The sequence below is a fragment of the Sciurus carolinensis genome, chromosome 4, assembly GCF_902686445.1.
Source record: "Sciurus carolinensis chromosome 4, mSciCar1.2, whole genome shotgun sequence".
NCBI lineage: Eukaryota > Metazoa > Chordata > Mammalia > Rodentia > Sciuridae > Sciurus > Sciurus carolinensis.
Window position 1 is genome coordinate 121,658,645 of NC_062216.1, and position 27,432 is coordinate 121,686,076.

Genomic DNA, 27,432 nt, shown 5'->3' on the forward strand with positions numbered 1-27,432 from the left:
TGGAACAAGTCACTCCCTCCTGACTTCCACCAAGAACAGATAGCACAGCACAACCAATAACTGAGTTAGCTGGAGTGACTAAACAGCTGTGACTACCAATCTTCTCTACTCTATGGACAGCATTGTTTTCAGATGGTGACTCTGAGATTAACATAATCCACAAGAACCTGCTGGGCAGGCCTAGGGGATGAAGTGGTATAAACATTAGCCCCTGTCTTCAAGAAGCCTCCAGTAGAATGTAACTATGAGAAATCATATAATAATATTTTGAACATTAGTTGTTGTAGACCAACCTAGTCCTAATGTATGAGGACCAGACCAAAGATGCTATGAGACCAAAGGTAGAAGCAGACAGACCTAGAGTACAGTCACAATTTATTAGGGAACTTCCTTACTTACCATTGCAAACATGGTAAGCAGGGTCCTGGACAGCAACAAGACCAGTTGGATCCCCATAATTTAGCTCAGAAAGAGGGTCTTATTTATGGATTAGGACAAAAGTGACTTCATCCTAGATGGAAAGTACCTGGTTTATTTCAGGCCTACCCTGTAGCCAGTCTGGTCATAAAGTTCCACATCATTCTCTGATGGTTTTGTAAACTTACAGTTTTCTGGGAAACCAGTGAGGGTTATTCTGGAGCAATCGTGGCAACAACAACTCAAGATGGCTTCAGTCATGTCAAACCAAATCCACGAACTCATCAAGACAACTAGAGAGGAGGTAGCCCCAAATTATGGCCTAATTCTTAACAATTCATGCTGTAGATTTCTATTCACTAAAACAAGAAAGGGTACACATGGGAAAAGATGTGAAAGAGGCAGGAATCGCGCTGGGTCTTGAAATTAGGTAAAGGTCGAAACTCCATGCAGCACAGCAAAAAAACAACCGGTCCTACAGTAATTAATTAGCATCCCCTTCACCATTACTGCTGATAAACTCACCCTGTGCAACTCTGAACCATCTGTGTTTCTTCAAAGCCCTAATGCTGCCAATGATTTGGACAACTCTATTTTAGGAGGCATTTGTTTCAAAGATCAGATGTTTGACTGTTTCTTTGTCTTTAGGATTTGCAAAAATAAGATAAGTAATTTGACTACTTGTTCCCTGCAGTGGCTGAAGAGTTACATCATGTACAGATGTTCACAAAGGTTGTGTTTATTGGTATTTTATACTCACAATTTTCAGAAGAAAATAGCCATATTCACTTTACCTTATACTTTCGGGGCCAATCATTTATGATTGGATTGCAGAGCTTTTTTGGGTGTAGATTTTGCATTTTACAAAAAAAAAAAAAAAAAATAGCAATTTACCATAATTAGCACTCTTATAATCCCTCAGCAGCAGGAAGATCCATCCCCTGATTCTTTACTCTGTACTCCCACCTTCCCTTCACCCATCCAGATTCAGACTCTGGGCAACTTTTAAAGCAAATAGGAATGAAGATTGGCCCAGTTTTCTGAAAATTCCAATCAGCAGCTCTACTATTTTTCTTGCATTCATTATTCTCAAGTCTGTTCCATGGTATACCAATCTGTTTAACTCTATGCACAGCTGAGTTAAATCATGACATTTTGCACACACAATACTGTAAATTAGCCTTTTCTTTGTCAAATAAAATCCCATAAGGAATTCATTGTCAGATTGACACAGGTACTAAAGCTTACCCCGAAATTTTAGAAAGCCCACACTTCTCACAAGTTCATTGAGCCCTATCTGTCCTAGTTTGTCGTCTGAGGCAAAGCAAGAACAAAACCAGGACCAGTAACAGAGAAGCAGAAAGCAAGCACCAGGTCTAGTCAGAGAGTCACAAATAGAGCTGGGGGTGAAGCCAGGATTGGCAAGGACTTGAGAAGGTAAAACACCAGAACAGCAGCCAGGAAACAGGAAGCAAGGCTCAGATGAAATAAGGGAGCACTCAAAATACAAATGACCCAGGTCCCAGAAAAGGAGATAGAAAACCTCAAAAAAACACCAGACAGAACAAAAGTTGATGCTGTGCCCTAGCTAACAGTTTGCATTTCACCCTTATTGAGGAGGAACATGTCTTTTTTTCCCCAGGGGGAATCTAATGATACCAGTAGTTACAAATGATCAAGTGTCTGTGTGCTAAGAACTTTATTTTACATGCTTTATCTCATTTAAAACTCAAAACAACTCTATAAGGCATTTATTAATTTCCCCTTATACACTTGAGAAATTCAAGGTTCAGAAAAGTTAACTTCCTTAAAGTCACCCAGCTAAGAAGAGTCAGAGTTCAGATACAAAGTTTTCATTTCTCTACAACATGTTATTTATGTTGAAGTTTATGCATGGTATGAAACATGCAGTTTTCGTCCTACAGCTGTTCTCTGCAATACGATTGTCACTAGCCACATGTGACTACTGACCATTGGAACTGTGGTTAGTGTCACTTATTGGATTGATATTTTGTGTATGTTTAAATAAATTACATTTTGAATGATGAGATTTGGGGACACCAGGAAATCCACCCTATTCACTAATTAATTTCACGTTTCTTTGCATTTTTAAAGTGGTTGCTAGAAAATAAACATGCATTATATATTCATGTATATGACTCATTCATACTTCCACTGATCAGCAGCACTGTTCTAGTATAACCTCAGTGTTAACTAACAAGCTATTTTTTTTTTTTTTTTTTTTGCTACTGGAATTGAACCTAGGGCTGCTTTACCACTGAGCTGCATGCCCAGCCCTTTTTATTTTTATTTTAATATACAGTCTCTCTAAATTGTCAAGGCTGGCCTTGAACTTGCAATCCTCCCACCTCAACTTCCCAGTCACTGGGGTCACAGGCATGAGCCACCACGCCCTGCCTGTCAGAGTTTGACAATGGAAAAACAATAGAGTAGGGAAAAAAAAGATCAACTGAATTCCTCACACTGCTCTGTCTTCCATTCCTCACAGGTAGTACTCTGCTAACTGCTGCCACCATCATGCTGGCATCCCTGTGCACCTCCCTTTAGTGCATCTCTTTAAAATTGAACCCTTTCATGAAGAGTCTTTAAACAATCATGACAAAACAGAGGTAAATCAAAGAAAAATCAAGGAACATTAAAATGGTCCTAATTATAAGTCCAAAGTTTCAATTTTGACCTTAGTTAACTAGTGCAGGAGCTGGTAAAACTTCGTCCTATCTCAGAAAGGAAGCAGTCCCTGGGTCTGGGTCACCAGAGTCCAAAGCATCTAGCATACGCTCATTATAGAAACGAGAGAAGAGGGTCTGGTGTAGTACAATAAGGTGGTCAGTAAATGTGATCAATAGGTGATATCTGTCTTTCTAAAAACATCAATTTAAAAATTTTTAAAGCTCTGTAATAACGGCCAAGGAGGTTATTATGAACAATCTTTTCTCCCAGATTTGAGGGTATATGCTTTCTTTCACAGAAATGAAAGCAAGTTAAGAATGAACAAGAAAAAGAAAAAAAAAACAGTCCATCAGGGAAGGTGCTAAGAGAGAAAATTGAATGTGGCCCTGATTACCATACACTGTGCCCTTCCCTATAGGGAAAGATGCAGAATCATTTGACTCTTATTACACAGTCTCTAATTTTTCAAAATACTTTATGGAAATGTGCTGATTATTATGCACAATAACCCTGGGGGTAATTCTAATCCAATGGCTTTGTTAAGGCACAGGAAAACCAGCATAAACTTTGGAGAAGACGTTCACTCCAGGCTGATTCAGATAGCACTTTGAGAGTCTCACTCGTTGGTATTCTGGCCTCTGTCTGGTTCTGGGTCACATTCCTCTCTATTTTATATATAGAAGCCAGGAGGATACGAATCATAGGAAGCAAGTGGATAGGGATCACAATTCCTGATTTCTGAGTCTCTATAACACTCTGCATTAATATTTGTAGTGCAACTTTGTTTTCTCAGTAATTTAATTCCTAAGGAAATGAGTGGAGTCAGCAATAATGGGAGCCAAAGTCCTTCATGCTAGAAAGACACAATCTGGTCCGAGAACATATGCCTGAAACGTATCTATATGCACCCAGAAAGAAGACTTCAGAACAACTGGAAGACAGGAGAAAGAGGGGGAGGCAGGAGATGCATACCTTCAACAGATCACAGTTAAGGTCTGAGGGCCATGGTTTCACCATATTCAAATAATGTTGACAAAAGAAATGACAAAGTAAAAATGAATCATTGGAAGTGATCTTGTGGTATAGCAATACAAGCACAGGACTGACCAGGCTATGGTGACTTACGGACACCACCTCAATTGACCTGAGACAAGACACTTAACCTTGTTGACATTAAACAAGGCAGTCATTCAATCTCCTAAATTCTAACATTCTAGGATTCTGTCATGGAGATTTGATCCCCACGTCTATTTTAAATGATTAGAATAATGTCATGGAGAGATCAGAGCTGTCTTTACTGTAGGCCGAAAGAATGATGAGATTTGGGGACATCAGGAAATCCACCCTAATCACTACTTTATCGCCCCATACCTGACCCTGAGGCCCTAAAGACAAAGATTGATGGAAAGAATTTCAGGCAATATGAGAGAACGGTTTTAAAAGTTCATTTGGTTGGATGTAATGGTACATACCTGTAATCCCAGTGAATCAGGAGGCTGAGGCAGGAGGATTACAAGTTTGAGGGTAACCTCAGCAACATACTGAGACCCTGTCTCAAAATTTTAAAAAACTGAGAAGAGGTTGGGATATAGTTCAGTAACAGAGTGCCCCTGAATTCAATCCCCAGTTTTTATGTTTATATATGAATATGTATAGATTTATAGGGGAAGGTGTTACAGTCAAACTTCACTTACTTAACAATTTGTCATGGACCAAATTTATACCAGGATCTAATAATGAATTTCTATCTGTGGCCTAAAACTTGCCTCATATGAGAATTAAAGGGGAGGTCCAGAATGTGGGTTTCCCAGTCATCACACCGTTCCCTGTGGCTTGCTCAGAGGTCCAACAACTGACCATTTTGGCAATTGCATGGTGGGTCCATGAGATTAGAAAAGCATCTATGGAAAGCATAGTTATCTGATTATTCTAAGCCCCAAGAAAATTATTGGTGTCATTCCAATTGAAGATTCTCTTGGTTTGTCAAAGAAGCAAAAACTATGAGAAAATATTAGACTTTGGAGACTTTCCTTCAAAAGAGATTTTCAAATAATTATTCTCATTGATAGATTATAGAACCTGACATTATGCCCTCAAAATTTTATTCTAAAATTATCAGATATCATTTGTTCATTCATTCAACATTCATTTCAGTGTCGTTGGGTACCAGGAAAAGGAACTGGAGTTGAATAAAAAGTAGACAAGATTTTCATCCCAAAAATAGCTTGTCTCCTAGTTGGAAAAACAGGATATTGAAAAAAAAAACTTATATGTGTAGTACAATAAAATTACATGTCATAGGCTAGATGTGATTTTCAATTTGCTGTATAATTATATTTCCTACATAAATATAATTTCCAAGTTTGGAATGAACCAGATACCTATGTAATTCCAACATCCATCCAACCCTCTCTATATGATCCCCACAAAGTGGTTGTCTCACCTATTCCAGAAATCACCTAATCTACTAGGACTCTTTTTAGTACATCCTGGTTTTAAGCCTTGCACATTAGTGGAGTTTCTCCAGAAAAAAGTAACCTATAGCATACAGATTAGAGGTATTTATTGTGCTTACTGCACATTCAATTACGAAAGCCAAGAGCTCCCATGATATCCCATTTGCAAACTGGAGAACCAGGATAACCAATGGTGTGATTCATTCTGAGTACAATAGCCTAAGAACCAGGAGGACCAATGGTGCAATCCTCAGTTCGCGGCCAAAAAACTTAGAACTAACAGTGGGTAGGGCACAGACGGTACACTGGTGTAAATCCCAGCGTGCAAACACCCAAGAACCTGAGGCTCTAATGTCCAAGGACAGGAAGAGATGGATGTCCCAGTTCAGGAAGAGAATAAATTCATCCATCCTCAACCTTTTAGTTCCATGAGGGCCCTTGACAGATTGGATCTATATTAGAGATGGTAGATCTTAACTCAGCCTACTGATTCAAATGCTAATATCTGGGAACACCCTCACAGATATACCCAGATATGATGCTTTATCAGTTATCTGGATATTTCTTAGCCCAGTCAAGTTGACACATAAAATTAATGATTTTCACCATGTAAATCATGTCCGAGTCCCCATCAGTGAAAGGTAAGACTACATGGCAGTGTTCGCACTCCCTGAATTGTTCTTGTCCATTCCCAGGACCTTAAGCCCATCTTCATATGAAATAGCATGAAACCTTTTGTCATTGAAGTCACTCTATCCTGAATAGTTCCAGTTCATCTACATCCCTCTTGAAATATGATATCCAAAACCAAACATAATAAGGAGAGAACATATAACAGTTAAAATACAGGCCTTGATATCTGCTCGATTGGTGTCGGAACTTCAACTCTAAAACTGCCAACTGTTTGACTTTCAGCAAGTTAATTAACCCCTCTTAATCTATGTTTCCTCATTAAAACACCACATAATAGGAAAGGAAATGTATCACATTCATCAAAGGTTGACTATGAGAATCAAACGTGATGGCGTTTGGATCTTAGTACAGTATGTGAAACACAGCACAGGTTTAGTAAGAAGTAGTTATTTAGATTGTTATTGGTTTTGCCCTGGCAATCTGCCTACTTCAAAGTAAGGTATGACTGTTAAGTCATCTTGGAAGTTGTTAAATTTACTTGAAGATTCTCCAGTTTCCAATTTTTATCCTTTTTTTTTTTTTTTTTTTTTTTTTTTTTGTACCAGGGATTGAACCCAGAGGGTCTCAACCACTGAAGGTCTTGCTAAATTGTTAAGGCTGGCTTTGACATTGTGATCCTCTTGCCTCAGCCGCCTGCACTGCTGGATTTACAAGCATGAACCACAGTCTCCAGCTCCACTTTTTACCTTTTGGTTGAAATTCTATGCTTTCTCCTTTCAAGTCTTTGATTTCTTAGTTTACTAGTTCACTACCTCTGACTTTTGCTTTTATCTTACTTTGATTGAGGAAAAAAATCTGAGTGGTGTTACCTGAGCCATGTAACACGATAAATCTGGAGTGTGAGTTTAGGATAAATATCTTATTCCCTATTGACAGAATCAGTGAAAATTCCAAATCAATCTAATATGCTTTCCATTTCTGCTTGAAAAATAATTAAGGAAGGATATATTTCAGGCTTTTATGCTTCCTTATCCAAATTATGTACAGATGCTGCATGGAAATGTGTTCTTAATAGCTACATTAACTATGATAAGTTCACTCACATCATTGTCATTCATGTCTAATTAACCTGAATGCCCAACTGGGAGTAGTAAGAACTTGCACAAGGCAAGGAGAGCAAGTCATGTGGATCTTCCAGTCCCCATCCTGCCATTTGAATATCTAAGGATAGGAGAGGGAAATAAAGGGGAGTGTTCAAGATCAAGAGGGGCTACTGTCAGGAGAACCTGGGAGAACTTCCATCATGGCAAGATCAGAAGTCACTGGACATGGAAACTTCCTTCAAAAGGAAAGCATTTGTGAAGCAGTAAAACAGAACACTTTTGGGCTAGAGCTTATGGTAGAGCCCTCGCCTAACATGTCTGAGGCACTGTGTTTCATCCTCAGCACCACATAAAAATAAATAAATAAAATAAAAGTATTGTGTCCATCTACAACTAAAACTTTTTTTTTAAAAAGTATACTTTAAAAAAATAAAATAAAAGCATTAAACTACCCGCTATGAATCCAAGTCTAGACTGCATTTTGAAAGGAGTACACAAAATTATTTGTGCCTAATTTTCATCTGTCAAGAAATTAAACATTCATTTTTTTAAATAATGCCAGAGTTATATTTAGTTCTTGCAACATTCCTGACAATTATGCATCAAGTCTCTGCTTAATTATGTCCACTAATGAGAGGGCTTTCTGTCACTCAAGTCATTGCATTCCATTGATTAGAGAGCTCTTGGTAAAACATCTCTTCCTTTTATTTGATTGAACTCCATACTCTCCAAAACTGCCCCCAACCCATAATTCACCTCTGCTCTCTGAGTGAAATATCAGGAAGCTCAGCAGGTGGGAGACTAAAGGGAAGGAGTCAGTAGGTATTTGTAGACAATACAGGTTTTCCGGTTTCCTTTTAAAGTAGGCTGGGCCACTTACTATTACATATAGGAAAGCTCTTCTAGGGACCAGAGGAAGGCAGGATGAAAATGGTCCCGGTTACCCAAGCTACATACAGCTCTATGAAAGTCACACAATTCAATTTCTATATCCACATGGGTCTTAAGACCCATGGAAAAAAGTGCCTTAGCCAACAGGCTGGCACAGCCTATACCATGGAAGACAATTAATAGTTAGATTCTAGAAACAAAGAATAAGACGTTATTCAGGAGTTTTTGTGAATTTTTTGAACATATGCAGTTCTAGAAAAGCAGTATTAGTGCAGAAAGTCTTAAGATATATTGGACATAAGAACCAAGTTTGTTTAAAATGCAGACTGTTGAACTCCATCCTTGGAAATTCTAATTCAGTGCCTCCAGAGTAGGACACAGGAGTCTTCATATTTAGCAAAGGTAACAGATGATGCTGGGGCGCTTTGAGAAATACTAGTGCCATGGTTGAGAAGTCTGGAGTCAGAAAGGCCTGAGTTAAAGCTGGGCCTTGCCTACCATGTTTCCTCTTTAGAAAAATGAAGATGATGATGATAGTTCCAATCTCTTTGGCTTGTTACAAAGATTAAATAAGAAAAGATGCAGAAAGTATGTATCACAGTGCTAGAGTGGCCCAGTAAGTAATCACAGCAATTATTATTTTCATTTTTCATTATTACAGTGCACTGATTTCAACTTTCCCCCAAAGAATTACATACATTATCAAGACAACCTTATCTCTTGTCTTCCTTATTTCTGACATTCTGTTTAAAATCCTGAAGATAAACTTTGAAAACAGAGCATAGGAACCAACCAAAGACTTGCTAAATTTAATATTGACTCCAACCCTTTTTTCTTCCAACTTTCTGTCTGCCAACCACCATCCCCTGCATTCTTACTACCATGTCCCTCACTCAAATCCTCTCTCCTGTTGGTTTTATTTCCCTAGAAACCCCTGCCAAATGTCTTCCTGAATAGCTAGATATTTTCTACTCTGAAACACTCAGATCAACTATCAATGCAATCTTTCTAATCATTTTATTTTACTATGCTGTATTTTATATTTCAATGAGTGTTATATAGTTTTGTTTTATATTTTACCATCTCATTGTACATTTTATTATGTCACTGTATTTTATTTTATAATCTTAAGTGTATAATGTTCAATTTTCATCATTCATCTTATTTGATCACTGAGGCTAAACCTGTAGTAAGAAAAGGAAGAAGGAAACAGGACAATGAATAATAGCTCATTGCTCAACCCAAGACAGTAGGCTGTTTCAGTTGCTTAATTCAGACAAATGTACATTTTTTTTGCCTAGCTTATCAGTATAATACCCTCAATTTTTCACATTACTTTCTTAATGTTGACTCAAGCTAAAATGCTGTCTCATTAGTTCATTACCAACATGAAATCGCTATATGTGAAATTTTAAAATAATGTAATGATTGCATTTGGACTACTTGCAACATTATGAAGCACTAAAATGAAAATATCTATAGTGTCCATATAATATATAATCAATGTAACCAATCAGCACTAATTTAGATGCTAAATGAGACAGCGACTGTGAAAGAATATTCATTAGCTCAATTGACGATTGAATAAATCATAAGTACACTATTATACACTATTGTAGGGGATCAGAATATGCCACCCCAAAATATGCCACTGTGACATAGGATGATTTTGAGCTGGAGACAAATGAGAATCAACAGATGCAAAAAGAAGCCTTCTTAGATTTCCTCTCTATGACTAAAAGCAAAAACTTAGAAATGAGAACTGCTATAAATTCTCTCTGGGAAGTTTTAAGGCCCTGAAGAAGTTGAAATGTTGGACCAATGTGGGTCATCAAACAAACCTTGCTAAAATAACCCTTATCTTCCAATAATTTCCCACATGTACTTACCTTCCATTTGTTTGCTGTCCTATGCATGTGCTGTGCATATTAATAAACTCTATTTAAACTCTGTTTTTCTCTCTTTAGCTATCCTTTGTCAATTTAATTCCTAGGGCCTCAGCCAAAGAACCCAGGAAGGTGGGGAAAAAAATTTCCAGGACTGGGGATGTAACTCAGAGGCAAAGTACTTGTCAGTTTGTAGAAGAGGCCCTATGTTTGATACCAGCACAAAAATAAATATGTAAATCATAAAAAATTTCCTCCCCTACCCTATATAGAATAGTAGAAAATAATAATAATAATGATAATGATAATAATAGTTTAATAACAAATATTCACTGAGGTTACATTAAGATGCTGTGAAGGAAAAATAAAAAGGACAAATGGAGAATTACCAGAGAATTCCATACTTAAAAGGTACAGACTTAAAGGAGATGAGGGAGAAGTTGAATGAATATTTGGGGGAAAAAATTCCCCATGGAAGTACCAATGCAAAGACCTAGAGGTTGGAGTGTGACTGGTGGATTCAGTGTTCAGTGTGGCTGGAGCAGATAGAAGAGGAAAGAATAGGAGCCAACATCAGGAAGAAAATGGTAGGCCAGTGATGAGAGGACTTGTTGACCAGGTAAGGAATTGGCTTTTACTCCTGAGGTAAAGAGAGTCACAGGAGTGTTAGAGTCAAAGAATGACAAGATCTGCCTTAGATTTTAAATTAGATACTCCAGCTGTTTGATACAGATACACTTTGGAGAGGGTCTAGAGAAGAGACACTTAGGAGACTACAGACTAACCCAGGTCAGTTGTGCTGCTGGCTTAGGAGAGAGCTGTAACAGTGAAGGTGACAAGAAGTGACTAGGTACAGGACACATTTGAAGAGAAAAGTAAAAAGACTTACGATAGATTAAATGTGGCTATAAGAATCAGAGGACTCAAGAATGATCCTAAAGTTTGGAGTCTGAACAACGGGAGGATAGAATTGCCACTATCTGAGATGAAAGAGCTATTGATGAAAACAGATGTTTTACTTGCTTGGTTAGGTAGTTGCTTTTTCTTGGGTTGGAGGTTCAAGCACTCAATTTTGATGCCATCATATTTGAGTTGTGTATTAGTTCTCTAAGTGAAAATGTGAATTAAGTAATTGGACATATAAATGAGAGAGATCTGAATACAAATGATTAGCAAATGATACAAATGATAGTATTTAAAGGCATACAACTTCATGGTAAAACTATGAGTGAATGTGGACAGAAAAGAGACCAGGAATAAGACTAAGTCCCAGGCTTCACCAACATTAAGAGGTCCAGAAAAGAGAAGCAAGCAGGAAATAAGACAGAAAAATCTAAGTGGGAGAAAAATCACAAGTGTGGGGTTCTCTAAGTCTAATAAAGATTATCAAGAAGTGTATCATCTGCTATGTCAAATGCTGTTAATTGATCAAGAGGGATGAGAACTTGCATTTACCCTGTGAACATCTTCAGTTACCTTGAATAAGAGCAGATTTGAAGGAGTAGTGACACAAAGTCAGACTAGGTTTAGTGTAAGAGAGATTGAAAGGAGAGCAAGTTTTACTACAAAGGAAGCAAGCTAAAGACATTGTTGGTCAAGCTCCATTTGTCCAAAACATAGTGGAGAAATAATGCATGTTAATATGTTGGCAAAAATAATCTAGTGGAGAGGTGAAAAACTGATAATGTAAAAACATAAGGAAGGATTCCTGGAATTATGTCCTAGGTAGGCGAGAGAAATGGACTCCAGTGAGCAAGTAAAGGAAATGGAGTTAGATACAAATGAAGATACTTCTCTGGTGACAGTTGCCAATGCTAGCTGGCAGATATATCCCTGGGGAGTCCGTTTGAAAACACAACACCAAGGCCCCAAGTGACAGTTTTGATGGATCAGCCTGGTGCAGGAGCAGAGGTGTCAGCAATATTACAAAGCTGTAACTATAGTGTACCTGCTGGCCAAGAGTCACTGCTCTGTTTGTTATAAGACAGAATGGAAGGCAGACCCTGGGGCCCATAAATGTGTGCTGGAATCTGTGGACACTCTCTGCTGATGCTTCAGCTTTCTCAATAAAACAGGAAGTAGGACCATCAGGCTCTCCCCAGAGAGGAATGAGCAAAGACTGAGGTTTGAGAGAGGAGAAATGGTGAAATCTCATGCAGAGAGTGGAAGAGTGAACAAACTAGTGAAGGAAGGAGCATCAAGGCCCATTTAAGATGTAGAGTTACAAATTTAAAGTAAGACCAATCAACCTGTCTTTTTAAGCCTCCATCAGTTGCATCAGTATAGAAACAGAGAAGTTGGATTTAAAGAAGTTTGTCCTCCAAGAGAGGATGATGAGGCAAAAGAAGAGCAAGAGAGTCAGAGTATATGCAAGGCAGTAAATAAAAAGAACCGACTAACAGATTAGAATTAGGTGAGAAAGGTGAGAGAATAAAGAAACTGAGGAACAGTAAATAAAAGGTAGGACTAACGAATTGAAGATCTTAGAGCTGTTGAAGGCTTAATGAAAGATACAGAAAAATGTCAGGATCAAATTAATTAAATTAAAAGATCATAGATGGAAGTCAAAGATCAACACAGTTGAAATTGAAATTATGTGAGGTCTGCTGTTATTGGTAAGAAAATGTAGAGCATGATCAGGGGATTAAGTAGATGAGGCAAGAAAATAGACAAGACTACAAGAGAAGAAAAGTTCAAGAAACTGAGCTAAGAAGGTGCTGGAAGGATTATGTACATATGTATTACAACTGCTTTCTATTAAAACAGGAATAACAATGGACAGTAGGAGGTAAAAGCAACAAGAAACATGGAAGAATGATTCAAGGATCAGCTGATAGAACACTGAGACATAGAGGATTATATGGTCTGCTGACATAAGATTGAATACTAGGATGTTTTAGAGGGGACAAAGGGAGAATGATCTAAAATGATCTAAAATGATCTTTTAGAATGATCTAAAAGCAATTATAAGTAGACCAGGCAATTGAGTATCAAGAGTCAATGTGAAGCCAAACCAGCAGAAGTCCACCAAGCAACCACAAATTGGTCTCCTTGAAATTTCCTCATGGAACAAACAATATATTTGCACAAGAGAAGCAGATGGTAAATAAAAAGCAACACAGACCACTTGATACCTCCTTGCTATCTAAACAACCCAAAAACTCTTTGGAACTTAGGATGGGTCTTGATGAGAAGGAGAAGAAAAAGAGAAATTGAAAACTGAATCTGACACACAAAACAGTCTTAAATTTCAAAAAAGTGAATGTATAGTCTTAAATTATAAAGATTAAGTCTCCTTTCCCAGCGTAAAAAGGAAGACTTGAGCACTAAACTAAGGGCAGATGAAGAAACTTACATCTTTGTACCCCTGAAGGCGATTTAGAAGCTACTTCAAAAATAGCAAAGACATTGACTGGGCACTTAGTACAGTCTCTGGTAGTCTCTGTGCTTAAATATTTTGTGTGGATTATCACCTTCCTCTTCACTGTGACCCTCTGAGTAATAAGCACTATTAGAGACAGTAAACACTATCTATTCTGCTTTGCAGGATAAGAAAGTTGAAACCTCATATATACTCAGGAGAAAAGCCAAGATTTGAACTGCTGGAAACAAAGTCCCTGTCCCTAGTCATCATGTTTTACACTGCCTCCACCTGGTAGAGCAATAGTTTAAGACGTTACTTGAGGACAATAATTAAGGATATCAGATTCAGGGGCTATTTCAGATTTATTGCCCCAACAGAATTAAATTTCTCAAGACCTTGGAACATCGTTTCAGATTTTTCTGGCTTCCTCTTATGATGTTCTGCATGATGTTGGAAGTAAGTAACTCCCATGAATAGCAATGTCTGTAATCCAGTTTGTCAGGTGCCATGAGGCACAGTGGTCCACGTGAAAGCCATACTTCTTTTGAAAGCTTTGTTGTTAAGCCCTCGGAGGATCCATGGCAGAACTAATTTGGTGCCAACATCTTTATAAATACCACGAGAAGCCTGATGATTGATAGTTGGTTTCATAAAATAAGTGACTAGAAAATCAGATGAGAGATCATTTATTTCCTTTTGCTACACGTCAAAATAGCTAAGGAAATTTTGCTGGTCAACAAGCTCTTGCTCCTCATGCCACCATCAATTTAATCATTATCATTAATAATTATAGCTTCTCATAAGGCATTCTGTGATTACAGTGTATTTTTATTTTGTTTTGTTTAGTTTCAATTTTTGGATTACCAGAAACACTGATTCATTCTACATGTTGTCTTCTGGCACTCATAATTAATCCCTGCTAAGAGCATACCAAAATTAATCCTCATGCTGTATGTTTATATTAGATTGGAAAAATCAGGTACCTTAGTTCATCTAATACATGAAGATAATTTTAAATGTAAATATTGTAATACTCTAATTCAAAGCAATGTAATAAAGAGGGAACAATGTCTGATCGTATGCTGTGTGAACACTCAGCACCGTCCAGCTGCTGTGAAATTGGATATGTAATAATCATACTCTATGAAAGCCATCAACGAGGAAACCACATGCCTACCGTGTAATTCTGGTTGCAGCTTACCTGTGGTCTTTTGTGAAACTCTACACAATGCACAAAGTCTTGGATCTGCTCTGCTTCTCCCAGTAGTTTCAAAAACTGAAAGGAAACAAGCTATTTTAATCTCTAGCTTGGAATGTGCAGTTTAACTCTAGCTCCATGTGTCTCTGGTGGTCACTGCCATTTTGTAATATTACAAGAGATTCTGTTTTAAAATGCACTGTGGGCTTATATAGCAACTTTATCAGATGAATTATCTTCTTGGGGAAATCTTCTGGGACATAAAAAGCAATATAGAGCAGACCAATTTTTGGATCAGGTATGTGCCAGGGAATTTCTATACATAATCAAGATTCTGCATGTAGTGCTCTTGTCTGCCTACAAAAACGTATTAGAAGATAATTTGGCTTCACTAATGTTTACATTCCTTACAAATTTCTAACCTAATCATAAATTTCCTTCTTTGCCATATACCTTTTGTACTGGAGCTACATCAAATAACATTATAAATCATTTGCTCATTTCAAATCAAATTTTGTCCCAGAGAACTAATTTCCTTATCCAGCTAATTTTCTTATACAAAAATAATGTATATTATTAGTATACATATATAAAAAACACCTAAACGTTACTTTAAAGGGGGAAAAAAAACTAGTTTGCAAATTTTCCTATTTGGGAAATAGTCCCTGAAGAGCCACCACAAATGTGGCCCACTGATTCCAGCAGATCAGTGCCACTGTGGCAACACAAGATATCGTGTTGCACATTCCTTTGCTACTTGTATTCAACTTGGAAAAGCAACTTTAAGGTGGTAAAGGTGGGAGCCCTTTAGTGAAAGCAGTAGAAACGATGCTTCCCAAGGTTGTAAAAAGAAGGAACTAGAGAGGTGAAAAGTGAAGAGCTGATGGTAGATACAGCAAGGAGAGGAATGGTACCATCCATACCCCTAACTCTTTTAATGCCCCAAAACAGACCCCCAAAGCACTTCTTTCCCATCCAATAAGTCTGACTTTCTACATGCAGTGGTTCCATGAACCTTCCCAGAGCTTCCTTCTTCCTGGCAGAGTTGATTCTTTAATGTTAGGAATGTCCATGGGAAATCACTCTATGTGGCAGACTCTGCTATTTGATGCAATCACCAAGTCAAATATTAAGTACTAGTGGTCTTATGTGGGCAACCGACTGCTATCTCCTGGGACTAAGGAATGATGAAAACTAAGATAAGTTAAAAGCAACCATGAGAGTCAGTAGAAAATTGAGTTTGTGCAACTGAGATTATCAGGTTCCCCAGTCTACTTCCATATAGTGAAAAGACCTATAGGTCCAGGTAAGGAAGTATTCAGACTGATGCAACAAAGATCCTTCACATGCTAATCTGAATCTGTATTATTTCTAGATTTATCTCTAAACCTTCATGGCATCAAGGTAGAAACAAAGAATTTGCAATTAGACTGAGTTCAAATCACAGTTCAATTTCTTTATAAAGTCGCAACAACACATTCTGAACAGCTCTCAGCTGTAGTTTCCACTTTTGGGTAAGAGGCAGGTAACATCCACCTCAGTAGATTGTCATGCAGATTAAATAAGATAATGCGTACACAATTACTAGTACAAGACTTAACCCAAGGGCTTAAAAATATTCCTGTTTAATTAGTCTAAAACTGTTCAAACCTTGCAACAACAGTAACATAGTAGACACGGTAAGAAGTAAGAAAAATAAACAGCAACCCTCTTTTTTCCGGTACTAGGGACTGAACTCAGGACCTCATGCTTGCTGGGCAAGTGCGCTATCACTGAACTACATTCCAATCCTATAGCAAACTTTTATTGAATGCTTAATAGGCTAGACACTGTGCTAAACACACACACACACACACACACACACACACACACACACAGCATTTCTAAATCTCATGAAAATTCCACAACATGGATGCAATATAACAGAAACTGATTCCTGGTAAGTGGTATAATAAAAAGGAGAAAACTGAATAGGTTTAGGAAAGTCTATTGTTCTGAGTAAGGGTTCTTTGACGGTGCTCATTTCCACAGTGCTCATTTTCATTATATATCCTAAATTTGATAGTTTCCCCTTGTTTATGGAACATTATATAAAACCTAAAAGTAAAAGAAACCTTTAAGACTCAAGTAAATCCATGCAAACCCACCACCTTAAAATTTGTTGTACTTAGCATAAGACTGCCAGAGACTGTGGGAGGTTAATATCTCTAATCTGCCCAGAAGGTCCCCTGGGAGCTGGGCTGACAGTGACCCAGAGTCTCAAACCACCCATTCATAAGAAGCTCAGAATCCACAATTAAGGAACAAAGCCTATGCTACACCACATGTAATGACACTAATTAAGGGAAGTAGGGGGAAAGAAGATAAGCATCTCATCAGAAATGAATGTTGAGTCCAAACACCAACTGAAATTATGATCAGGAAATTATGCCTAACTGAAATTATGCCTCAGGAAGGAACCAAATTGTTATACCAGGACAAGATCCTTCCTCTACTTCTTTATCTGCTAAGCTGGACTCTGCGATCTGATATAAGATAACTCCTGGGGCCATCACACATATACAGATGAGATGCTCATTTGCTGGGAAAACCCTGCATCAAAGCAGAAGATCAGTTGGTCTCAACCTTTCCAGATATTTCTTCATGCTGTTTGCAGTACCTGATACAGATCTTTTTCTACCTTGAAGAAGCTGTATTCAAAACACTGGAGCACAGGGAGAATTGCTTGGAGAGAAATTTCTACACTGTCACTCTCTACACCTGTCACCTAGGAAATCCAGTGGCTAACTCTGAAAGGAAAAAGGAAAGTGCCTAAACCAGAATATAAGCAAATAAAATAGATTGGTTTTTCAAGATTCTCTGTTTAGTCAAAGGATTTAAATAACTACTTCCCTACCACATTTAATATATGGTTCTGTTTACATAGTTAGCACTTTTCAGGATATATATTTAATGAATAAAGTAAAGAACACCTAGCTGTCTCAGATCAGGTAAGATTTATGAAGAAATGGATACACTTGACTGAATTCATACACAATAACTAACTCTGGTATAAGAATATGATATAACTAATTATTGACTTACAATATCATCAACTGAATCAGGATGAGAAACAGAACTGCAAAGTGCCATATGCAAAGTGCTAGGTTTTACTGAAATATCCTTATCCTAAGAAAGTACTATTTCTGAGAGCATGTTTTATTTTTAGAATGTCTGGTTCTGACAACATTATCCAGAAATAATTATTCAATAGTGAATGCCAAGAAACTCAAGTACAAAAATGATAAGAAATATTTTAAGCTACCTTTCCCAGAAATACAATCTGTTTCTCAATTGATAGAAATTCATCATAAGCAACTGCCTGCATCATAGTTCTTCAGAAATTCATCAAAAGTCACCAGACCAAACTGCCATTTAATCATTGGATCAAGGAAATAATTCATCCAGCTACCTAAGTTTATAAACACCTTACCAAATCTTTGATGTGCCATGCCATATCACTTTCAAAGTCTATCCATTGTCTCAGCAACTCTAATTATTTATTAAAAAAAAAACTTACTTTTCATTATGGAATTTATACAAGCTCAACAAGAACCAAAGTATTTTAATATTTTTATTAGTACACTATAGTTACACATAATAGTGGGGTTCATTTGGCATAATCATACATGCATGGAATATAATTTGCTTCATTTCAGTCTCCAGTACTTCTTCTCTCCCTCTTTTCCTACTTTATTGGTTTTCTATTTTACTTTTTGATTTTGTAATTAGTGCTTTATAAACATAAATGTGGAATTCACTGTGGCATATTCATATACACATGTAGCAAAATTTAGCAATTTCATTCCACAGTTCCTTCCTTTTTAGGTCCCTCTTTCCTCCCCCCCTCAATCCCCTTCCTCTGCTCCACTGAACTCCCTTCTATTTTCATATGATCCCTTTTGGTTTTCCTCATTTTGCTCCAGTTTCTGCATATGAGAGAAAGCACCCAACCCTTAACTTTCTGAGTCTCACTTATTTCACTTAGCCTGATGAAGAAATACAGCTAAAAATATATACATATAAATTCCTCAGTATATTCACTAAAAAGAAATAGAAAAGTGGTAGGCATTTCTTGAAGAAGAAATTTGAAACAAATTAAAAGCATTATTTTTTTTTAATACAGAGAGAAATGGGGACTTTTAAAATGCAGGATCTGCCAGTCCCATTCCTAACTAGTTGTTTCATCTTAGCCAATGTGGATTTCAAATACCACATCTGCAAAGTAGAAAAAGCACAATCTCCATCTATTTCATAGATGTTTTGTGTAGAGCAGATGGGATAATTTACAATACACATAAAAGTATGTAGTGTTATCATCAAGGGCATTTTCAAATATAAGGAGAGAAATAGAGAAATGTATTTGGTGGCTGCCTCTCCTCACATGACTATTCTCTTCACTCACTCAAAGCAGAAGAGCCAAAAATAAGTTATTGCCTGAAGTAGGACCTGAAGGAAAAGATAAATACCTGGCACTAATATGTACACTCCTAGGGAAGTTGTCAAATCTCACTGAGACTTAGTTTCTTTCTTCACATCTGGAGAGGTAGGGAGAAGCTTACTTGCCTCCACCTCCCCAGATGTGAAAGAAGTTTTAACAGTGTTGTCTGACTCAGCTGTCTCATTTGCAAAATTGGTCTTGAGGATAGTATATTTAAAGCCTGTAGCCTAGTATTTACCATATTAATTTATTCACAATAACCTATTCTAGCTGCTGCTTATATTCTGAGCTTATATTCTCATGTAAGAAGACACATGATAAACAGAACAAATGAGTAAAACCGGATAGTGACAGTGCCAGTTTTATGGCATGTGACCTGGGCAAATGCCCAAAACCCCAAACTCAGAAGTCCTCATGCTTGCCTGATACCTTGCTATCACCATCTTGAAATCTTAATGCTTTTTAAACAAGGGGCCTAACGTTTTCATTCCTTGGATGATGGCAGATGCTTTGTAGAAAAATAAAGTGACAAAGGGACTAGGGATGTGTGGTGGGAGGTGAGTATAGTGGCCATCAGGGCCTGCACATTGCATAGTGCATTTTGGCAGTACACAACGGTGCCCATTGAGGCAGGTAGTATGGGCTGAAAACTGCTTAGAGAAAGAAGGTCTCATTCTTTGCACAAAAGTGGCTCCAGGTAGCTCTCCAGACAGATTTCTCTAGAGACACTAATCACATGGGTTAAAATGTCCCTCAGGTACCCTTAGATGCAGTAGCCCAACAGCCTGGCTGCTTGTCCAGCCAAAAAGCACAGACTCAGCCTCCAGAGTGAGCATCACTTTCTTGTTTACACAGAGGTCCCAGTGAAGCAATGGGCCAGATCTGTTGGTCAGAGAATGCTTCCCTGGGAGGGTGACTTGAGTAAAAGTCAGAAGAGATGAGCAAGGAAGCAATACAGGGTGGAGGGAGAGGGGAGGTAGGCTGAGGGATACAGGCCTCCTGTAGAAGCCTTGACATAGAAGCCTGACTTAGGTTTCCAGAAGAGAACAGGGGTCAATAAACCCAGAAAAGGGGAAAGCATTTGGGTCAGATAGACAAGTAGAATTGCGAGGCCATTATCAGATCTTTGGCTTTCACTCAGACTGGGAATTATGCACAGAGTGTTATGCTACAGATGTGGGGTTGACAATAGACTGAATAGAGCAAGAGTATAAACAGTGCAGTTAAGAAATGAGAATGGGCTGGGTGTGATGGAGCATGCCTGAGGCAGTGTTGGGAGGTTGAGGCAGATTTCAAGTTTAAGGCCAGCCTCAGCAAGCTAGAGAGGTCCTAAGCAATTTAGCAAGATCCAGTCTCAAAATTTTTAAAAATAATAATAACAAAATGAATTGGTTGGGGTTGCCACTCAGTGGTAAAGCACAACTGGGGTTAATCCCCAATAAGAAAATAAAAGAGAATAATGGTGGCTTAGACCATTATTAGACAGAAAGAGAAAAGAAGTGATGAGAAGTGGTTACTTTAGATTGAAAATTTGAAATATGACTTATATGAGTGAGAAATAATTTTATTTGAATAAAATATAATTTTATTTAATTATAATTTTATTTTGAAACATATCTAATTCAGTTATTTTAAAACTTCTCATGTTTTGGGCAAAATGAGTATATAATTCTCTTTTTTTAAGCATTGGGTTTCTTTTCTGTTCTTTTGGGCAATAGTAGGGATTAAACCCAGGGCCTCACACATGCTAGGCAAGTACTCTTACAACTGAGCCACATCCCAGCCCCTTTTACTTTATTTTGAGACAGGGTCTCACTGAGTTGCCTAGGCTAGTCTCAAACTGGCAATCCTCCTGCCTCCTGAGTATCTTGGATTACAGGCATGTACATGGCAAATCTATTTTTAACTATAATTTTGTGATGTGTAAATAAAGATTGAGTATTTCAGATGAAAATTTAGAGTATAAACTGGATGTGCATCAACTGTAAACTACCCCTGAATTTTGAAGATTTTGTACCAGAAAAAGTACTTAAAATACGATTAATAATCTTTACATGTTAAGGTGGTCATACCACTTGGTTATACTTTCTTTCCATTGTAAAGTTAAAAAATCCTATATCAAGCTATCATACATCGGGGATTATCTTTGTATTACATAATTTAGGTAAATAAAATGTGTCATTAAAATTAATTTTCACTGTTTACTTTTTTTTTTTTTTTTTTTGCAGTGCTAGGGATTGAACCCAGGGCCTTATGCTTACAAGGAAAGCACTCTACCAACTGAGCTATATCTCCAGCCCGACTGTTTACTTTTTAATGTAGCTACTAAAAATTTTAAAATTAGGTATTGGCTCATATTATATTTTATCAGATAGTCCTGGTCTTATGGATTAATAGGGAGACAAAATTAGGTTTTACCAAAATTAAGAACTTTGTTGTCTGTTTCATCACAAACTTCTCTACAAAAATAAGGATGTACTGGGGGCCACATGACATTTCCTCTCTGGAAATTTGCAAGTATTCTTTCCATTTAGTATGCTTGCTGGAAAGCCCTATCCTAGTTCACTGGGACAATTTCTACGCATCCTTTCAAATTTCTACTCCGACATTACGGGTTCCAAGAAAGTCAAGTCTGACTGAAACCTGAAAGTCAAGGTGCTCTCATCTCCTTGGTATATAAATGCCTGTTTAAGTGAGAAACAATAGGGAGAAAAGGTGTGTCACAGATAACAGAAGTACATCAAAGAGCTATCTGCCTTAGTCTCCAAAAGCCTAAGTCTGTATGAATAAGTCTGAACACAGGGAAGGAACCATAATACTGTTGTTTAGATGATCAAGCAATATTTAACTGAAGCTACAAATGCAAAGCTTACCTATATAAATTGCCTATCATCCTCCATGGCTACTAAAAGTTAAGCTCTGTGTATGGTCAAAACAGGTCACAGGATATAAGGAGACCCACCTAAATGCGTACTGGTATTGCCTTCATTTGTGCATCTTAAAGGTAAGGGGGTCCCAAACTCCAAAGTATCTGCTGCTGTCTGCCTGCTCAAATTTATCCCAGATGTTAGAAATAAAAGGGATCTCAGCAATTATTCACTTCACTGGTTTTACAAAGACACTGAGACCTAGAGAACTTAAGCAACTTGCTCAAGGTCACATAATCAGTATTAACCAGAGTCATGTCCAATCCGCCTTCTGCCAAACAGTAGAAGCCAGTCTTTTAATCTTTAGAATTATACTCATCCATGTCACTGCTGTCTCATTTGGGTCATTTATCACTACCCCTAAATAGTCTTTTCAATACTTCTACTTCAAATACACCACAAGCTTAGGATTCTGATTATGTAATCGCTATCCCAGTTTCAAAGTGCCAGAATTGGGACTAAAAGCATCCTTCTGCCAACTAATCCTGTGTGCACCTATTTCAGAAATTAAATGGTCTTAATGTTTAAGGGTCCAGTCTGAGGTTTCTGTAAGCTGCATTATTCACCTTATTTTAAAAAGTTAAATACAGCGTTACTAAAATATACTTCAGAAAAATGCAAAGCATTATAATTACTAAAGATAGCCAAACCCAGAGTGGCAATTTGACTTCTTCCTGGTGTTACTCGTGTTAAGTAGGGAAGAAAATGGATTGTCAAGGAAAATAATTCCCATCTACACTCCAAACCCATGCATTTTTCCACTTCGTTTTTGTGTTTTGTATGCACACAAGTCAAGTGCCAAGTCTTTGTAAATGCTATCACCTATTTAGGTGATGACTGACAAGAAGTCAGACAGATGGAGCCAAGACAGATAGGTACGTTGCCTATTTTCCATCATACACTCTCCAACAGAATACTGTCCAACCTGTCAATCAATATTTCAGTATTTTCATTACATTATTATTTTTCTTTAATAGATAATGATGAAGTTAGAGGTTTTCAATTTAAAAATAGAATAATTAAGAGTAAATCATTAAATACTGAAGGTTTATATGATTTTTCCCCATCCCCAGTTCACTTTGATCAAGTTCTTTTGATCAAGTTTTATATATTAACTGAAGTTTACTTATTCTTCCCTAAACTTCCAATAATTACATACTTATCTTTCTAGGATCAACACAATAAATTTTAAGAACCGATAAAGATTAGACTATTGGAAACAGAAAGACTTTCAGAAACACAATACAGTATTATATTTTACTATTAACAGGAAAGAAAGAAGAAACTGATGTTTTGATCTTATATCATCATCTTCCAATTTATTAATCTTTAAGATTCTTTTTATTGCCTTAAAATTTGCCCATATAGTTATAGAAAATTCATGAGATAAATTGGAGTTTAAGAGGAAGCATTTGAATGTCTCAGAAGCAGACATTCGACATGACCAAGTATGTGATTATTTACATATGACTATATTTGTGGTCATATTAAGAGTTAAGTGCCTGGTTTTGCACTCAGGGTGATGATTTTTAGATCATTTTTCCTCTTTTATACTTTATACAAGTAGAAAGATATGTTCTGTGATAACAGACCACAGAATCAAGACCAATTTTTAAAGATGCTATCTTATTCTGGCTGAACATAAGGTCATGTCTTTCAGTAGTAACTTGACTTAAGTGAATGTGAATTTGGAGACAATGGTTCCTAGGATGGAATCTTCTGGAGCTATTTGATGTATGAATTTATATACAATGTCCATTTAATTAATTATCAATGCCTTAAATTCTTGGATACCTAAATACTAATAGTACATAGCTTCTAATTTTAGGAATTTCACAGTAGTTCATGGGAGGAATGAAACAGGAACATGAACAAATAATAATTAAAGAAGAATATAATTTTTTTTTATGAGAGGTATGAAGAAATTATTTTAGGAGTCCCAATGAGAGGGAAAAAACACATCTGACAAAGGAGATGGAAAGGACTTCATGAAGGACAAGTGGAAGTAGTGGTGGGAGAAAGGAGTTGTTGGCTAAAGACACAGTATAAACAAAGGCAAAGAAGAACTGCACAAGTTGGAAGAACTGAGCATATTGGAAAAGAGGAGGCTGGGGAAGAAGTCAGGCAGTGCTGAGAGGCTACTGCAAGGTAAGACCAATGTCTAGCTAGATTTTCACTAGATTTAGTAGTCAATAAGAAGTCAGAAAACTGGCCCACAGCAAGACTGTGAAGTATCTCTCCTCTTCATGTTTATTATTTCCTCCATGAAGCAATAAGGCTCTTCTTGAGAAGCAATAGTTTTAGTCAGTCTGGCATCCCGAAAACCCATCACCTCCACCTGAGAGCTCTATGCAAAGACACTGTTTGCACTTTCCAAAGAAAAAACTGGCACTCCCCTAGGAGGGAGGAAAAAAACAAACATAATTTATATTATCACCATTTACCTAGTCTGTATTTTTGAGGTGATTATTTCAGTTAGATTATAGGTCTTTGAAACAAGAAGTTAAATAGCAAAAGACACTAATCCACTGCAAAATAGTTACAAGTCAGCACTGGCTTTCAAATCAAGAAAATGATTGACTAACCATAACTCAAAAAAAGATGTAATTTCTGTAAAGCTACATTGTAGGATAAGAACAAATGAAATGCAGTTATGATTCAGCTTCTCTGAGAAACTAATAACTACTGCCAATCACTCACTGAGAAATTCACATTTCTTACCACTTTTATTATCATTTATTTGCTATATTTTTGTGGGATTTTAGCCTATACAAAAAAAATTATGTGTGATTATTAACCATTGACTTCAGAAGAAGAAAGATACTGTTAATAACACACAGGACAGAACAGAGTTTCATGATTTCTATACACCTAGGAGAACCTGCCTCAGCCTCTTTCTCACCAAAACACCAGAACTGGCTGGAGAAATTCAGGATCACAAAGTCACAAGTCACATTGACACAGAGGACACAGTGAAGTAGGACAAAATCAGACTTGGAAAGAGGACACAACACAGATAACAAGTCACCACCCTACAAAGGCATTTTTTAAAGCATATTAGAGGACATACTTTCTTTTAAATTTCACCATTACCTGGAGTGGTTTAGAAATGAGTTCAGAGAAGGCACTGAAGTTAAAATATGGACTTAAAGCAACTTCAGAGCTACTAAGAGGAACTAATAATGGTATAGTCATTTTTTTTAAAAGATGTTGGAGAAAGTTTCTTATTTTTTGAAGAAATAGATAGCATTTGGAGTCTGTAATATACAAATTTAAGTTCAAGTTAACTGCTTAGGAAAAAGAATATTTTATTCAGAATATGCATTTGGCCATCCCCAATCAATATTTTTTTATATATGTATAAATTCCTAGTTTTAAAAACAATACCACTGGGTATTATTGCTGAGTTTCATTGGTGGGGTGGACCTGCACTGCAAGACAACATGACCTTAGAGCAAGTAGTCAGCTTCCTTTATGGAGCTTTATCCAAATGGTGCTTAATGCTATTTCTGTAAGCTCTGGATTACAACATTAAATGCAATCTCAATTTGGTACAAAAAGCAAAACTCACGTACATGAATAAAACTAAGTAACTTTATTATTAGAAACTAGACTAGACCAAAGAAAATCTCTAACAATTATACACCACACAGATATTTTGAGTTCAAGAGCTTTTTCTCATAGCAAGCTCTATTTCAGGGTTCATTGACCTACACAAAATCATTACACCACAGAAAAGGTTTATTAAGCTTAAGTCTTCATTTATTTTATAACCCTTAGAAGCTTACCAGGTATCAAGGTAATATAATGCTTCCTGAATACTCACATATTACCACCCCAGAAAAGAATATGTTGAGGGTCTTTATATTCTAGACTGTAATATTGGTAAATATTATTACTTTTAGCTAAAATTTTATTAATATTGCTAAAATATTATTATATTCTACATATTATAGAAGTCAAATAACAGCTGGATTAAAAACTTACTGATATTTATTGCTTAATGAAGGTGTTACCATATTTGAGGGGGGTCACACAATGTTTACAGTTTATAAGAAATATTAGAGCATGATATTATCCTATATTGACCATCATACAATAGAGATTTCTAGAAAAATTATTTAATCAAAATGTTGTGTACCACATTAATTTTAAATATAAAGACAATGGGGCTGGGGATATAGCTCATTTGCTTCAGTGCTTGCCTCACATGACCAAGGCCCTGGGTTCAATCCCCAGCACCACCAAAATAATTAAATAAGTTAAATAATATGGGAGAACATATTAAAAAAAAAGACTATGTAAAAACCTCATAGTCAAGTAAGTTTTTCTTGAAGGGATTATGGAATTGCAAATCCATGAATCTCAGAAATTTCTTCATTTAGAATGGTATATGGTTCTCACACTGCATATCAGGGTGGTAGATAGGACTTAATTATGAATTAAGTAGACACATTTTCCTGGTGCCAGGAAGCTCTTTTAATGTTCCAAATTTCATTATATAATTTTAGTGAATTTAAAACTTATTAATCTCAATAATCCATGCGAATTTTTAAATTTCATCTCAATTACAATTTCTCTGTAAGAGAAGAGTATGAGGTTTAAGTGGGAGACAACAATACATGAATGAAGAACACTGATCAAAAAGGTAAGTTCTAGCAGCCTGCTAATTTCTAAATGTTAGATTTTTAAAAAATGTTTGTTCTATATTTGCTAAGAATTTTCAGGTATCCATACCAAGAGTAAAAGATTCCATTTTACTATATTTTGTTTCAGTAGATCTTTTTTTTTTTTTTTGGTCCCTGGAGATTGAACCCAGGAGTGCTTAACCACTGAGCCACATCCCCAGCCTAATTATTTTTTTAATTTGAGACAGGGTCTCACTAAGTTGCTTAGGGCCTGAATAATTTGCTGAGGCTGGCTTTAAACTTGTGATCCTCCTATCTCAGTTTCCTGAGCCTCTGGGATTACAGGCATGCACCACCATGCCCAGCATAGTGGATTCATTCTTAAGCAATGTATTTCTTTACTTGTTTATACATGTTAATTTTCATATACCAATACTTCTTAAATTGAGACAACTACATAATCCTTACCTTTTGTAGGTGGATAAAGGATTTCACTGACAAAGTAAGATGAAACATCAATTAAAGTCGTGTTTCTTCCCTCTCCTTAATCTTTCTCAAAATCCAAAAGGAGAGAAAACACAAGGTCAAGTTCATTTAATAAGTTTTTTTCTTGAGACCTTAATTTCCCTAATAATTAAGAGTGTTGCAAAATGACTACATTTCCAGTATACATATTAACATCTGAAAATGTAGTTGAGTTTGTTGGTTTGGGTTTTCTTTTTTGTTTTTAAGAATCTCAAGTTTTGTTTTCACAGAAA

At 36.7% G+C, this 27,432-nt stretch overlaps 1 protein-coding gene across 3 annotated transcripts in view; it reads right to left on the reverse strand.

Annotated features, from left to right (window-relative positions):
• Positions 1-27,432, reverse strand: part of Tafa2 (TAFA chemokine like family member 2) — a 436,794-nt gene that overhangs the window by 185,032 nt on the left and 224,330 nt on the right. The window contains exon 2 of one of the 3 annotated variants that reach the window (XM_047548075.1): positions 14,643-14,717. The exons of 1 other annotated variant lie outside the window; for it this stretch is intronic. The gene's annotated coding sequence lies outside the window, so the exon portion shown is untranslated. Of the gene's footprint in view, positions 1-14,642; positions 14,718-27,432 lie in introns of those variants that run through there. One more of the 3 variants, XM_047548077.1, reaches the window with a different exon arrangement.